This window comes from Symphodus melops (genome assembly GCF_947650265.1).
Source record: "Symphodus melops genome assembly, chromosome: 10".
NCBI lineage: Eukaryota > Metazoa > Chordata > Actinopteri > Labriformes > Labridae > Symphodus > Symphodus melops.
In genome coordinates, this window is record NC_136700.1 from 9,545,326 (window position 1) to 9,556,348 (window position 11,023).

Genomic DNA, 11,023 nt, shown 5'->3' on the forward strand with positions numbered 1-11,023 from the left:
TGACAGCTTTGCAGACTGCAGGGAAAACAGCAATCATACACCACTGACTGAGTCACTGTGATTTTGCCACTTGCTGAATGGCCTCGAAGAAGTCGACCGACAACTCGCCCGAGTGACTGACTGTCAATCTGCCACTTTGATGTAGGATTTCTGCTTCTCCTTTCACCTTCTCCCCTAGTCACCTTCGATTGCAGCATCCGCCCTGACTTCCTTTTTCCTCCATAATTAGATAATGTAAACTAGAGTGTCAGGGTGCTCCATGCCATTATGCACACACGCTAATTTTCTCTCATGCACGCACACAAACACAAGGCTCATCTGCATTCGACAGACTGCCCTGTGTCTGCTGAAGACAGCATGGAGATGACATCACTTCTACAGGGACACATTAGCGGAGGGATGAGAGCAGGAGGTGGGGGAGGAGATGAAAAAAGGACAAATTTGCCGAAAAACCTCTCCCTTTATTGTTCTTTCAATCAATATAGTCAATGCAGGGAACCATCCCCTCTCTCGAAGTCTTCTCTTCACAGTTGTTTAGTCAGAGTTGTGTGTGCCTTGAAATTCAGTATGTATCTGAGTGCCTCTGCTCTCTGCCTGTTCTTTACTCTAATGACCTTGTAGATCTGCCTGCTCTGATCTGCAGAGAAGCTTTTTCAACTCAGCGAGAGTCAGACGACGGAAGACAAACTCAAAATAAGAGCCAAGAAAGATGAGAAAGACAATGGGTGAGACAGATGCAGAGAGAAAGAGACATATAGGCTTTACAGGGATGACAAAGTGAAAGTGTGAAAGACAGACAGAGCTGTTCAGATAAGTGGATGAGAGGAGGGTGTGTACCTAAAACAACAGAGAGCCATGGATGCATTTTATTTTATAGCACCAACATGTGAGAGATCCAACTAAGGTTAAACGTGTTTTAAATTAATAATTTTAAAGACCAAATGGGTCAATTAAAAGTACAATATTTTTTCATTAACTAGAATAAATAGTAGATGCAAACCTAAAGTATTTCCATCAATATTGCTGTATGTCCTATAATAATTTACTTTAATTTGCTACTGTTAGTTTCCAAGCTGCTCTGTTTTGTCACACTATTGAAACAACATTAAACAAACTTATAGTACTTTAAAAGCAAAGAAAAGTGCATTCTTAGGCAGTCGGAGGTGGGGGTGGATAAGTTGCATGGACATGGTAGACTGCAGACAGCAGGCACAAGCTTTAAGGTGTCTTCAGAGTAAGTGACACCTGCAACTTTCTGCATGCAGAGTGGAAACCTGGCATCACAATCTCTGATCACAGTTGTTCACGTTGTGGCAAAAAAAAAAAAAAAAAAACAGGTGACCGAAACACATGGTAAAATTGTAAATGTTGTGCAGGGTGGGGAAATTAATTAAAAAGTGTAAATCAGTATCAATCAGTTTGAACCTAATTCTGTTAACAGTAGCTTCAAACATTTATTTCACCCATGCATCCACTGCTGCAGTTAAAATGGTAAAATGTCACTTTTAAATCAAATAGAGTTCATGATAATAATCCAGATTTCAAAAAGTGAAAATACTGTTGATACATGAAATATGCTGTTCTCAGTTAATTCTGGTGTTTTCTACATGAATTGGTTATACCCATCCCCTCAATAGCTCTGTCATATACAGTAGGTCCCCCAGCCAATCATTCATTGTGCCAATCAATGGCACAATGAAGCTCAGAATTATTTGTCAAATTACAAATTAGCAGCATCTTGATATCAAGCTTTCCGAAATGGCACACAAACTGAGTAAAAATTATCCATTAAATAAAATTAAAGTTTTTTATTCACCCCCCCCCAAAAAAAAAAAAAAGTTTACAAAAGTAAAAACAAAAAAAAAGAAAAATTGACATTGGACAACAGGTGTAATCACCAGCTCATAAACGTGTGGCTGCTATCAAATATATGTATAATATGAAAATATTCATGGTGCAGGATGCATTGTTCATTCAAACGAAAACAGTTTTGATATGGAGGTCCAAAGGATAATAACATGATAACATGATTTTGATGATCTCATGCATGCACATGTTTGAAAGGTAATGCACCTGTTTGCCAAACTGTTGCAGACGGCCTGCGCAACACAGGGGTTTAATCATTTCCTGAGGGCAGCTGTTGTGTAAAGACCAGTAGTCCTGTCATTACACTGAAGCAGTGTGGGACTAATCACATATGTCTGTGTGTAGATGTGTGTTTCTGGGTGAGTCTGTGTGTGTTTTCATTCATTCATTCATCCATAAATGTGAGCTCATATTTAGCTTAAGTGTTAACAGTCACACAACAGGGATTTCAGTGTCATCCAAGAGAGACAGAGTATAGTCTGCTTGAGATGTAAAGTGTGTGAGTGTGTGTGTGTGTGTGTGTGTGTGTGTGTGTGTGTGTGTGTGTGTGTGTGTGTGTGTGTGTGCATGAGTGGGTGTGTGTGCTAACTACTCTGCGGAACATTAAACACTAACACCAGTCATTCTTTTGTCTGCTCAGCCCCTTTTCCACATTAAAACTGTCCCGCCTCGTACTACTGCACATAAGCAGTGAATAACCGGGATCATCTGCATATGCACACACACGTACTTACAAACAGGCACGTAACTCTCATAAACACACATGTCAACACATCACATTGAACGACCAAGAGTATAATGAAACATCCAGAAACAAATTTTAAGAATAAAGCAGGACACAACCAAATTTAGACAGAAGCAAATAAACTAAAACACAGAGTAAACAGCAAAGACTTACTGTATCTCTGCAAAGACTCATCTGACTGCTGCTGAGGGCAGAATGGAAAGTGAAAACCTCATGCTTGCTTCGCGGCACTCCTCTCTTTCACTCCCTCTGTCACTGCCCCCTCCCTACTCCCTCCTTTTCCCCTTTGCCTTCACCCTCCCCTGCCTCTTTTCCTTCCTCCTCCTCTTCCTCCTTCCCTCCACTCCCTTTCTCCTTCTCTCTTCTCGCCTTCTTTCCCTCTTGGCAGAGCCCAACTGTATTCAGATACACCAGACTCCATATATGGCAGCACAGCTAAACATGTCACACATAATTTATCCACAGCAGGCTGTGAGTTCACCTTTCACAGCTCGCACTTGGATCGTATGCAAAGAAGGCAGGGCAACGGAGGGGGGGGAACTTAACTCAAGCAAACTTCTACTGTCAACAGCCACGTTCCCACAATTTCACACTGCGTGAGTCGGTGAGTGTGTGTGCGTCTGCATGCAAGTGTGTATGTTAACAAACGCTGACAATCAGCCCGTGAAAATGCAAGCAGGTAGCAAAACGCAGTTCACCTGCAATGTTCCATCCCCTCCCTCTCTCTTCCTCCCTTCACCATCTGTATCTGCAGGCAGTAAATCTCATACAGATGCTGTTTGTGAGACCTGTCCACCTGCAACCCCCCCCCCCCCCCCCCTTTCCTATGCGCTCCTTATCTGTGCTGCTACCTTTAGAAAACATGACTGACAGGAAAAGAAAACAAACTGGAAGACAAAAAAGGTATTAAAAGAGGTTAAAGACAGGCAGCAAAAGAAGAGTAAGACCAGTTAAATTGTTGTGTTCGGTGAATGGAAGAGGGTGATGCAGCAAAAGACAGTGCAAGAAAGTGTGAGATGAAAATAACATGTCAACAAAAGAAGCAGTAGCATGGAGTTGCCGCTGAGAGATCAAGTGCGATTTCCTCTGATGATGTGTCAGGGTTTGCACAATCGATGGCTTTAAAAATATATGCCTGCTGACCTCTCCTCTTCCTCCTCCTCCTCCTCCCCTCTCTCTCTCTCTCTCTCTCTCTCTCTCTCTCTCTCTCTCTCTCTCTCTCTCTTTGAGTATTTTCATCCGACAGCTTTTATATTGCACTTCAGAAAAAAGAGAAATGCAGCATGTGGACAGCAGTTGTTGGGGGGGGGAAAAAGAAAAGAAAAGCAGGGAATGGAGAGAGACAGAAAGATTGAGAGTTATAATAGCTGCACTTGAGTAGCGGCGCTAGCTGGTAGCTTTTTCCTCCTCCACTACAGCTTCAGTCCACTCACAGGACAGCAAGAGTCACAGCTCTTGTTGCTATGGTGTCTAACTCCATCAAACACGACGTCAGGTGTGTGTGTGTGTGTGTGTCTGTGTGTGAGCATTTATGTGACTGCGTGGTGTTGTGTGTTTGCGGAGGTGTGTGTATATGTCGGGTGGGTGCTACGAAGTGACTCAGAGCCACATCACTGACTTGTGGCTTCAATATATCAGGGTGCTTCGAATTTATTACTGTATTGGCTTATATGTGTGTATGTGTGTGCGCACGCGTGTGTGTGTAGGTGTGTTTGTACTTGTGTAAGGAAAAGGTGTTGATTGAACAGCAGCCTGCAGCTTGCCCTTAGAAGCCCCTGTGATGGATCTGTGCTGCTCTAACTGTTAATGTTTTGCTCCATCTTCTATAAATATTTATCCATTCATTCATAAAGTAAAAGCAACGTATACGCAGTTGCCGGCATTAGTCGTGGGGATTTTGTATTTGGCAAGTCACTGGCATGGCCAAAAAGAGGCCCTGCGGTGGTCTTTCACAGTTAAGTGGCACTGGGTTCAGGATATAATAAGAGGTCCATAACCTAAGTTATACAGTACAATGTGAAGGTGGAGGGGGTAAATTGTTTTCGTTATACAAAACCAAAGCTCTCTGATTATGTGCTCACTGCACAGTCTAATTGTTAAGCATAAGGGGGAGGGCATGCCTGACTGTACATGTCAGGATAGAGTTTTGACAACTGCCATTAATGTTTTGTTTTTGCTTTGCAGCCAGGTAAAACCATAAAACGTAGAACATAGGCACATACACACAGTTATAATACACATAAATACAAGAATAGATCAGTTACAAAGTTAAACCATATTACAAACTATCACCCGACTTCAGCTGCGAAGAGTTATCTCATACACTCGACTCGAATACAGACATTGTCAGAAAATACTCTTGCTCTCTCTCACACACATACACATAAACCATAACAAACACTCCCTGGCAGCTGGAGGTCTGAGGCAATTTGTCTCATTCATCCTTTTTGTCGTGATTGAAGGGGGAAGACACATCAATCAGACATGCTTGCTGTTGCTTTGGTGCTTTTAAACCGTGTCTGTCATTTGGCAAAGCACAATCAGGGTAAAAGGCCCTGAAGTTGGGGAATCAACTCGTAGCTCTGCTTCACTGTGCGAGCGTGTGCAGTTGTAGGACCAACATTTTAACCATGCCTGAAATGTATTCGACCAGTCTGGAGCAAGGGATGACATCAAAGCATTAACGTCTATTGCCAATAGTTCTTATGACAGGGGCAGAAAATTTAAAAAGAAACAAAGTTTGTTTCAAATGTGAGACTAAAGTCAAAGTTGAGTTCAAGTGAGGAAAGTTGCATCAAATATATAATTCCTTTTTGTCTTTTTATGTAAAAAATAAAATAAAATAAAAAATTCTACCAGCTGGATCTTTTACTTTTTATTAAAACAGATTAGAATTCAGTAAAAATGCTCCAAATATGAACATTTAAATATTAATGAGGGAACCTTTAGGTAAAGGCTGCATAACCTTGAGTGCATTAGGTATGAAAAGTAGAGGGCAGACACTCCCCTGTGAGTATTTAGAATGTCATTTCCGATCATTTTATTGAATATTAAATGTCATTCAAGTATGCAACTATTTAACATTGCCGCCACCTGTGGTGGAGTTGTTTTGAATTGGATTGCAAAGATTGAATTTATTCCTGACAATTTATCTGAATGGTAGTTTTCAGGTTTTCAAATGTGAATCTGTGAAGCACTTGTTTCCCCAGATAGATCGTGAATTAGAAGTGCAATGACGAATAAAATAAGAAGTACTCCCACATTAAAAATGAGAACAGTTCTTGAGAAAAATACACTTTACAACAGCATGATTTTAGTCTACAGGGAGAGACGAAGTGATGAAGACACAAGATGCAGGGAAAGTGGTTTTGGACTTGCAGATAATTGCTGCAATTGCAGATAATTTAATGCACACTAAGGTTCCTGCTCAGCGCTCTGCTGATGTCTGTGTACCGAGGAGAGAACTGAAATGACTTTAAAGGCAATGCTTTCTAAACAAGTGTCCCTCACATTCTTGCTCGTTCTGATCATCAGACCCATGCCGCAGATCCATGAACATGTGTCCCTTGTGTTCTGGATCATTAAAGGCAGGAAAGAAGAAAAAAAAATGGATGAAAAAGAACAAAGGCAGGAGGAGTTTAAGTTGGGCACGCATATTTGGATCTATATATCATCTTTGATCCATGCTGCTAAGAAAAGCCAGAGTTGGACCAAGAGCAAAAGAATATTTGCTAAAGAACCCTCGAGGAATGGAAAATCCAGCAGGTTGACCCGGTGTGAGTCTGAGAGGTTTATCAACTCTCCTAAGAGACCTCTGATCTATCGTTCAGTTTTAAAATCAAATTATCAATCAGATAATCATATAAATCCTCAGTCTGTGAACAACTTGGTGACCTTGTGCATCTTTCTCTTTTGTCTGACTAGTAGTGATTTCTGGTAATGTGGAAATCCCTCAACACAGAGCTCTATAGCAGACTGAATGAATGAGCATTGTTCAAAAAAAACTCCAGCACTCTGAAAGTCACCACTGAAACAGCTGTGGTGTGTTAGGGTATGACCACAGTTATTCTTACACTTGTCATTAAAGACAGACAAGCACAGCTTCTGCTTTTCTATTTTCAACTCACAATATATCTTGTCCTCCTCTTGGAATCGCTGAAAACACACACTCATGAAAGCCCAGAAGGCCAAAGTTCACAGACATATACGTGTACACGTTCTAATCACGCAGCCTTGAGACTCTTGCAGCAGAGGCAGAGATATAGATGCTACTGTCACATAGGTGTCTGGTGGATAATTGTATCAGGCGGCAACACAGAGAGTGAAGCGCGGGCTCTTAATGAAAGGAACTGTAATTTAAAAAGAGGAGCCTCTCCATTTTGAGCTTTGACAGGTGGATGTCTGCAGGGGAAAAGCAGATGGGAGCAACAGTAAAAGGAAACAAAATATTCAATACGATTTTGTCTGCATTACAGCTGTTTTTTATATTTGCTATTTATTTCCCAACACTGCAAAAGCTCTTTTCTTAGTTGGTTTCAGTGTTAAGCTTTAAAAGCTTCCCACATTTAAAATACAGGATATAAAAATGTGCAAGATGCACAAATTAAGCTTTTAAAGGATAGTGACGCATACATAAAATAAGCTTAAGCTTAATGAAAAGCTGGATTATCATACAACTTGTGCTTTCCTGTTTTCTTCAGGGATATCTATGCAGGATTTACATTTAAATATGTAAATAATTTTGGAAATCAATTAGTCAAATATTTTTTGTTCTGGCTCTCAGTTCTTATTGGGATCTTCTGTTGTTTCCTCACTCGACAGTGCTGACAAATGATTTCATGACGGCGTCCTCATGGGTGAAAGTCTGAACTTTCCCTTTTGAGCCCTGTGGTAATAAAGTTGAAGAGTCCCTGCCCTGCTATCGCCCTGTCTGTGTCTCTGGTGCAACTGATACAGTCACAAGCTTCAGTGACCGTTAAACCACAAAATGACCAGTAATGGAGAAGCCACGCTTTTTCTTGCAAATCAGCTTGCACTGGTGTCACGTTTAACAACATTTACATACTTCAAAAGAAGCTTGGTACACTGAAAGCATTTGTGGTATCATGGGACAAACTGCTGTATATTATAATACACCTTTGACTCTCAATCCACCATGTCAGTGATTAGTGATTGCCTCCATTAAAGAGTGTAATTTGCATTACATCACTGGGACTAGTCGATTCACACTGGGTACATTGGGCATACATTTTAAAAAGCATGGTTTGGAATATGTATATGGGACTTAATAATGCAACATAAACTGGATGTTTGCAGTTAAATCTTTTAACACCAAACAGATCACTGCTGAATAATTTTAATGATTCAATTTTGAAAGTTTAATACTTCAACATATTCTGCATGGTACCCACTGAACACAAAAAAGGTCCCCTGATTAAAGACGACAAAGTGGAAACTGTGCAATCCTATGGCATCAGGTAACCTTTCCTAAAAGTTGCATTGTTTTAACCAGCACGTGTGTTTTAGAAGTACATGCAAAACCTCTCCAGCATTTTGCAAATCAAATACAGTTAGACAGTATCTGCAAGCTGGAAGAAGAAAAAACATGTAAAAAAAAAAACACCATGAACTAACCCATGTTCCACATGCACCTTTTTTTTAAAAAAATCTCTTCTATGTATTGAAACTCAAATATTTTCAAGTAAGGAGAAATTCAAAACAGCAACAGGCAGGGAAGTTGTCAGAATCATACCATGTCAAATATTTATAACAGACTGTCGTCTCGACGGAGCCACTCTCCCCTCTCGTCCTCTCAGGAGGCACAAACAGACAGATAAACAGATCATGTTGTAAACCCAGAAGTGGTCCACACGGTCAAAGGAAAATCTGTCTTACCTGCCTGCTTGTCCGTGTGTTTCTCCCGCACTCAGTCTTAGCTTTCGAGTGTGTGTGCTCACACACAACCCCTCCGAACAGGAACTGATGAATCTGCACGACTTCAGCCCTGCAGCGTGCAGTGCATTATGGGGTTTCGGTCTCTCTGTCTCTCTCTCTCTCTCTCTCTCCCTCCCTTTCTCTCTGTCTTTCTCTCTCTCTCTCTCTGTTGGCACGGTGTTAGAGGGGGATGTCCTCGCCTCCTGTCTGGATAGAGGAGGGTGAGCTCACACGCTCTCTGTCCATACACACACATGCACACAATGCAGAAGAAGCTTCACGATGACAACCGCCGCGGCTCTGGTTGCCCTGGAAACAGCATCCCTCCACCCCTCCTCTCTCGGCCTCGCTCTTGTAGCTCCATCTCAGCATATTCTGTTTAAATAGTAAAATAGAGTGGAAGAAAATATAAGGTTTAACAAACTGCATTCTTTCCACTTGCATCTACTTCCTTTATTTACTTTGAGCGTATTATGCAACAATTTGGAGAGACTCTTGTGGTCATGTGATCACTAACTGTTGCTTCTGCCTTCTGAGATAAAGAGAAGCTGATGTGGACTAAGAAGAAAAAGAGAGTGGACAGATGCTGTTTTTTTTTTTGCGCAAGCACATGCCTCTGTGTGCTTGTGTACGTGTGTGAGAGGGGGGTCGTTGTTGTTCCTGAAAGCGGGTAAAAGTTCCTGTTTTTAGTTTCTTTCTGTTTCACCATTGATCCAGTCAGTGCACTGAGGCCTGCAGCCCTTTGATAACACATTTCAGTCACATTACCAACAAGGGAAGTACAGCTGGATTGACCAATGAAATTCATGGCTCGTGTGCACAGATGCATGAAAGCAGACAGATACACAGACAGACCTACTGACTGCGCCCCCTGGTTTAATTATTCCAATTTTCATCATGATTCACCTTCCTGGAGGTAGGGCTGAACTGTTATTCAGTGGGATGATTCAGAATGATAATAGGAGCTCCATGGGTTATCAAGAGAGGGCGGGCTGAGAGACACAAAAAGAAAGGAGAGACAGAGGGAGGGAAAGGTAGATAGAGGCAGAAACAATTTAGAGAAGTGAGGAAGAAAAGGAGACAAGGCCTCTTCTCCACCGAGTAGGGGGAGGTATGCTGTGGCTGTCCTTCAGACGGTGTAAATGAAAGATTCACAGCTGAGACCTTCAGCGTAACTAAAACACTGGTAACCCCTACGGCTCAATCTTCCAACATCTCGTCTTACCTTTTCACTCTCATGCAGCAGTCTCTTCTCCCACTGTATCAGTCTTTAAACCTTCCCCATTTGGCACCATCTCCTCTTTAAAGTAAAAAAATAAAAATACCTACCTGACATGTCCATGATGTGATTATAATACCATTAGAGTGTGAAGCAACCTCAACTGTCAGACCAGATAAGGAAAAGGAACCACAACTCCCATAGTTCTGTTCTCTTGTCTTGCTACTGTAGTAGCCATAGGAACAGGCAGGAACTTGGATTCAGTGAACATTGATTGTTGAATTTCTTGTGAGCATGATTTAATCAGTGAGCTTGGAAAGGGCCAGCGAGGGGGCAGAGGAACATATAGACAAGGTTTGAGTTAACAGATACTCGTCTGTGTGTATGTGGAAGGATACATTGGTTTGTCCATGTAGGTTGTATTCATATACGCAGCTCACTTTTCTTCAGGTCCAATGCTGAATGAATATTCGTGAGAAATGCAATCCAGTAAGTTTCATGATAAGGGGCTAACGATTGAATATGATCAAATATTAAGTCTGTGTTCAATGGATGCAGGTCTTCAGTGTGTGCTCGCTACTTCATGTCTCAGTCTTTGTTGTGATGTGGGAGTGGAAGCACACTAACCTTCAGGTCTGTTGTCACTAAGGAGATGTCAGCTCGAAGAAGCATATACAGTAGTTCTGATAAGCTGGCATTTTCACAGAACACTTGTGTTCTTCGTGTAATGAAGGGTCCTTGAGAACTCATATTTGAAAGCCAGGGTGATTAGTCCGTTCTCTGAGACTATAATGGCAACAGCAGGTGTCCAAGGGCTATGTGTGCCACATCTATTCATCTGAGACATTAACACTAACTACACACACACACACACACACACACACACACACACACACACACACACACACACACACACACACACACACACACACACACACACACACACACACACACACACACACACACACACACACACACACACACACATAGAGCTCACTGCATTGCATCTATTCATTACGATGCAGCTCCCCTTAAACCCAATAACCATTGATTAGGCTTGTGCATAATAATGGCGGTTGAAATGTTAGCGTAATTATTACTGCTCGCAAACGTCTGCTGCCCTGGGTTGAGATTTATTTAAAGCACACCTTTCCTGAAGGAATTGTGCTTCTTTCTGGCTCTGTGCAGTGATAGTAAAGCTTCAATTATGACTCAATTTATAATTGATGACATTTACCAACAACATTGTAATTAGCCAA

The 11,023-nt window shown here is 41.6% G+C and overlaps 1 protein-coding gene across 5 annotated transcripts in view; it reads right to left on the bottom strand.

Annotated features, from left to right (window-relative positions):
• The window catches only part of LOC306830682 (muscleblind-like protein 1), a 56,770-nt gene extending 47,852 nt beyond the window's left edge, over positions 1 to 8,918 (bottom strand). For 2 of the 5 annotated variants that reach the window (XM_079354287.1, XM_079354285.1), the window contains exon 1: positions 8,507 to 8,918. The gene's annotated coding sequence lies outside the window, so the exon portion shown is untranslated. Of the gene's footprint in view, positions 1 to 2,764; positions 2,854 to 8,506 lie in introns of those variants that run through there. The other 3 variants (XM_079354289.1, XM_079354288.1, XM_079354286.1) reach the window with 3 other exon arrangements.
• Between the last annotated feature and the right edge of the window lie 2,105 nt (positions 8,919 to 11,023).